This window comes from Lepus europaeus, chromosome 8 (assembly GCF_033115175.1).
Source record: "Lepus europaeus isolate LE1 chromosome 8, mLepTim1.pri, whole genome shotgun sequence".
Lineage (NCBI taxonomy): Eukaryota > Metazoa > Chordata > Mammalia > Lagomorpha > Leporidae > Lepus > Lepus europaeus.
The window spans coordinates 50,354,361-50,360,360 of record NC_084834.1 but is presented as its reverse complement, the minus strand read 5'-3'; positions in this window follow the sequence as shown (position 1 = coordinate 50,360,360).

Sequence of the window (6,000 nt, the reverse complement as noted above, 5' to 3'; positions counted from 1 at the left end):
TATTTACCACATTAGAAATGAACATTGAGAGAGCTAAAATTTCAATTAAAGGGGCCAGCACTGTGGCACAGTGGGTTAAAGTCCTGGCCTGAAGCACCGGCATCCCATATGGGTGCCGGTTCTAGTCCCGGCTGCTCCACTTCCCATCCAGCTCTCTGCTATGACCTGGGAAAGCAGTAGAAGATGCCCCAAGTCCATGGGCCCCTGCACCCACCTGAGAGACCCAGAAGAAGCTCCTGGCTCCTGGCTTCAGATCAGCACAGCTCCGGCCATTGCGGCCATCTAGAGAGTGAACCAGCCATACACATAAAAAAATTAATAAATTTGTATTCCTTTTCTCCTGTTAAATTTTTGTGAGTTAAATTTGCAGTTCCCCAGTTACTGAACTTAATTATGAATAGGAAAACTCTTTCCTTTCTGATACGTTATTGACCTATCCAAGCTTGGTGTCACCTATAGGAACTGAAGAGTATCTTTTCCTCTATTCTTCCTTTGTTCGTGACCCAGGCCTCTATTACAAAAGACAAATTAACAAGGGAAAACATACACGTATTTATTTAACATAAGCTTTACACAACATAGGAGCCTTCATAAGGAAATAAAGACCTGAAGGAACCAGAGAATTTTTATGCTAGGCTTAATGAAGAATGGAGAGTCATGGAGAAAAGTGATAGGAGAAAAGGACGTGATGTAATAAACTGGGGGAAACTTAGCAAGGCCTCTTGGCTCAGATCCCTCTCTGTGACCTTGTCTTGGGAAATGAAGATACTACTTTCTTCCAGATACAGAAAGGTACCTCTCACATGAGGATTTTACAGCCTGCTCCAGGAGAGGTGAGGGAAAGTCAGGGAGAGATTCCTGAATGCAAGGTTTCTTTTTTTTTTTTTAATTTTTAATTATTTTTCAATTAATTCAACAAAGTCCATAGATACAATTTTAGGAATATAATGATAGTCCATCTCTCCCAATCTAATGTTTCTAAAATTCCTTCAATTTCAATATATTCAATATACCAAGGTGCCATTTTGAGGGGTAGCATGTCCTGAACCTCATCACACCCATGACCTAATTAACTTCACTCTTATACCTACCCCACTGATTATAATCACTTGCTTATATGTCTCTACTTTCTACTGGAACTGCATATGCTAAGTCGGAGACAGTGTCTTATTCATTTCTGTTCTCAGTGCCTCCACAGCACCTGCAACACAGAGAAGGTTCTCCATAGATCTTAGATGAATGCGTAATAGGAACAAAAATTAGTCCTTCTCCCCTGCACTTCCTGCTCACTGAAAAGAATTGTACCTTAGTCTGCTCAGCTTCCCTGCCATTTTTGAGTCATTAAGATGACCTCAACTCTGCCAGAAATTGAGAGGTTTTGAGAAAGAAATGGAAAAACTGAAACGAGAAGAAAACAGGAAGAAAAAACAAGAAGACATGAGGCAATTGGGAAGAGGGGGCTCAGGAAAGAGGCACCGGGACTCTGAGAGGTGGGAGAGAACAGAAGAGAAAACAGAGAACTCCTGCAAGTGTTACTAGGGTTGCAAGCTTACGACTTTTAATGAACTTCCTGAGGCCCTAACAAATGTGGGAATTACTTTTTAATTACTTTTGATTGTTAGGCTGTGTTTCTGGTGCTGTGCCAAGACCGAGCCATACCGGGACCTTGGAATTTATTTGGATTATAAATGAGGCATGCGTGCGCACACCAAGTTAATATGAGGCATATTCCACTGAAAACCCTTACGTTTCATAGTATTTTCTGTACATTTTTGTTAAGCATGTGCAGGAGTTTTGGTTTCAGCCTAAAATGTTGACTCTACTGGGACTCAGCCATGTCTGGCCATGTCTACTGAGGGAGTGGCAGCCCACAGTTGTCTGTTTATACAAACTGATTTGACTAGGAGCAGAAGTAGCTATGGGGAGTAGAGCTTTTCAAGGCACACCAAGGGTGATACCTGAGATCTGAAGGGAACAGCATAGTGGTCGTTATTCTCAACTCTTACAGGCAAAAGCAGAAACAAAAAGAAAACCTGTCTCCCCCAAAGAACGTAGGAGACACAGCGTAAGAAGAACTCTTTGTTTGCCCACCTGACAAAATACACAGGGGTCTTCAAAAAGTTTGTGAAAATGCGTATTATGAAAAAGCTGTGAATGGATTTCAGAAATGTTTGCCCTAAAATAAATGTATCTTTAATTCCATTTTCCGTGAACTTTTTGGAGTATTCACAATGTTCTGTGTGGAATGCAGTTTCTTTCTGGGCCAGTGTTGCCTGCAGAACAAGTATCCTTGGTCCCTCAAATTTGCAGCTTTGGGACTGTAAGTACAGTGACAGCGGGAGGTGACCACTTTCATTTTTTCAGGTAAGAGCTGTCCTTAGCAGAAGGTTTTATGAGAGTGCATAGATGGTATTCCTACACATAACTTAAAAATATACTTGGCAGAAGTTTTCAGGAGGCCAAGGCTCTCAGAAGACAGTAGAATTTGAGTTACAGTCCATATGGCTCACTTGTCACCACTGGTTTCTAATACAAGTGACAAAAGCCTCAGGCAGTGTTCTGCTGCAGTCTTGTTAAAGAATGTACCCCCTATATCACTGTGTGGATTTCTTGCACACATTTTATTTAGTGAATAAATCCTACTTCATTTCCAAAACGATTGAGGCAGCTGGCTAGTTTAATGAGAAGCTATCAGTCGAAAGAAAGTTTTTTTCCTACAATCATGGACATCATGGTCAGAAGCCCAACTATTAAGCATTGACTTAGAGGTGACACTGCATTAAGCTTTCTCAAGATAGCTGCACAAACATGACCCTTGTTCTTTGGAATTCTGCAGTCTGAACTGGGTTGAGAAGTCATTTCAGGAATGGTGGGATTGTAATTTTTCTGTTTATAAGAAATAAGAAAAAGGAAAAGTTAGCAATCAGGGACACAAGCAGGTGTGTGACCTATCCTCAGTGAAGTGTCTAACCTGTGTTGTTGTTTTCTGTTACAAAATGAGCCCAAGCCAGTGGAAACTGTTACACCATTTATTAACACTATTTTGCATTTTAAAAGATTATTTATTTGAAAGGCAGATCTTCTTCTGTCTGCTGGTTCACTCCCCAGATGGCCACAATAGCTAGTGCCAAGAGCCACGAACTCGATCCAGGTCTCCCATATGGGTGCTAGGAGCCCAATTACTTGAACCATCTTCCGCTGTCTTCCCAGTCACATTATCAGGAAGTTGGATGGAAAGCAGAGCAGAGAGAACTCAACCCTGTAGTGCCCCTTCAATATGGGATGCCAGTGTAGCAAAAGCATCAGCTTGATCCACTGCAGCACATCATCTTCACCACTATTTTGCATTTTTATATCATATGCACCCAGAGGATCACAAATTTCTTCTTTTCTCAAAGAAGTTTTAAGGTTAAAAAAAAGTGCTGTTTTGTTAACAGTGCATCTGCTAATTCCTCAAAGAGTTAACTCCCGCGGATGCCTTTGGAGTTCACTGATAGCTGAGTGAGAATGTTCCAGAGGTGCAACAACCTGCAAAGAACTGTACCAGAACCTTTAAATAAAGAGCAGGAAATGGATCAAAATTAGCATTCGGGAGTCTGAAATATCAGGAAATATCATGGCTCCTTTTCTGTTTTTCATTCTGTACAAGCAATTTTTTAACTTTCTCCCAAGAAATAAATCTTTTTTCATTTCTAGGAAACAAGGAAAAAGGAAAATCTAAGAAGCCATTAGTTTCACTTTTTCTTCAGAATTCCTGTGCACTTCTATAAGAGATTTATCTTGACTCTGGTGCCAGCAAAGGGAATCTGAAATTTGATCTGTTTCTGGTAGTAAATGAAAGAAAGATTTTTTAGACACCCGATCAAATCTCATACTGTTTCACAGATGTTGCAGTGAAAAAGTCAAAGACTGTTAAAGTTTGCAATTAGAAAACTCTTTTGCATTACCGGGCTTGCAGCTAAAACAAGGGTACCATGATCAGTGTGGAGATAGAGATTTCAGTCACGGGCAGACATTACACAGGTGTCCTTCATAAATGTCAGAGACAAAATTGACTATTCCTTGGAGATTGGAGTTTTCAGGGCAAAAGCTGTAGCCACATTCATCACAGAAGCAGGCAAGATGCCATTGCTCCAAAAGAGAGCCAAGCCAAGCGTGCTTAGCTACGTGAAGGTTTTGCAGCCATCTAGTAATCAGGGGCTCGAAAGTGGAAAGCCGAGCACTTGCGTAGAAAAGTCATCAAGGGAAGTAAAATCACAGACCTTCAGTTTCTACTTGTGGAAGCTTATGGGAGAATTGCAGCCATTTTCTCAGGGCTTTTTATGGCAAAAGGAAATCAAATTATTCCAGGAGGAAAATATGCTGTGGTTTTCTTTCCCGAGGAAAACAGAATTTGCTCTCTCCTATTATGTTTGACTGAGGTCAGAACTGACATTGTTGCCAGTGTGTCTGCTATTAGAAGTCTTGAATAATGGCAAGCTAAAGTACTGAGCAGACACAGAAAACCCCAAAGGTTTTCTTTTTGAAGCTAATATGAATCATTCATTTATTTCAGTAGCTTGAGACATTTCTATATAAACACACTTCGAAGTCTTAATGATGCTATACATAACATGAGTCATTTAAAACCCCATCTCTTTCATTAGAAAGTCCAGTCTTCGACCTGGCTCGGTCTGAGCAAAAGTTTTATGATTTGAAAGTTCTCTATATTTTAATGTTAAATCCACAACTACTTCATTTCATTATGGTTTTTGACCTAAATTTTTAGCTCCCTCTAAAGCATTTGGAATTTTTCTGTCACTCATTAAAAACACTGATCAAGAGGCGGGCACTGTGGAACACCCTGGCCTGAAGCGCCAGCAACCCATATGAGCACAGGTTCGAGTCCATTTCCCTTCCAGCTCTCTGCTGTGGCCTGGGAAAGCAGTAGAAGATGGCCCAAATCCTTGGGCCCCTGCACCCACATGGGAGACCCAGAAGAAGCTCCTGGCTCCTGGCTTCAGATCTGCGCAGCTCTGGCCATTGCAGCCATCTGGGGAGTGAACCATCGGATGGAAGACCTCTATCTCTGCCTCTGCCTCTGCCTCTCTCTGTTTAACTCTGACTTTCAAGTAACTAAATAAATAAAAAAAAAAAACCACTGATCAAGAAAATTCAACAGGATTCATGAAGTTTATCCTAACCCAAGCATAAAATTCTTAGAGAATTCTGGATGGTGATTCGTGACAGTGCAGGTTAAGCTGCTATAACAAACACACCTAAAATATAGTGGTCCAAACAGGATGGAACTTTATTATTCTTCCATGAAACAATTCATTAGTTCATGAAACCACCTACTTTTCCTTAGAAGAAGCAGAGGATATTTCTTTATGAAAGACAAAGTAGATGTAAATGATAGGCATTATACGTGAAAAAGTATCCACTGGGTTAAGGTCTATTCCAGGTTAACACGGTATGTCTGCAATAACAAGTAGGGTCAGTTAAACATTGCTTATGATGTCAAGTCAATGTCATGTCACACACAGAGCTACGGGATAGGGTCCAGGTAATGGGGCCCTATTTGATCACTTTGCATACACACTGCTGGAGTACTGAGTGAGGCAGCAGATGTCCAAGAACATGGTCTTTGCCAATCACAGACAATAAGACAGTAAAATAAAATAGGCATTTATTTGCAGAGCACAGAGCAAGGAGTTGGGCAGCTATCACTTAATTCCCAAGCTCCCTAAGGGGTTAGGTATAAAGATTCTTATGAATTGAAGTTGAGATGGAAAGATGAGTGATCAGCTCATGTCCAAGTTCCTGGCTGGTCAGTTATGCCCACATCTTTCCTTTAATTGGTCAGTGGTACCCTGCTCTTCAGAGAACTTTTATGATCGCCAAAAAAGCCTCAGTTGGTTTGGGAGAATGACATGCAGGTGGTAGCTACATTCTGCCTCTGACCTGGAATTACCCTGCCTAGACCTGGAAATTTCCCTAAACAAACCCCTCCAGACAATA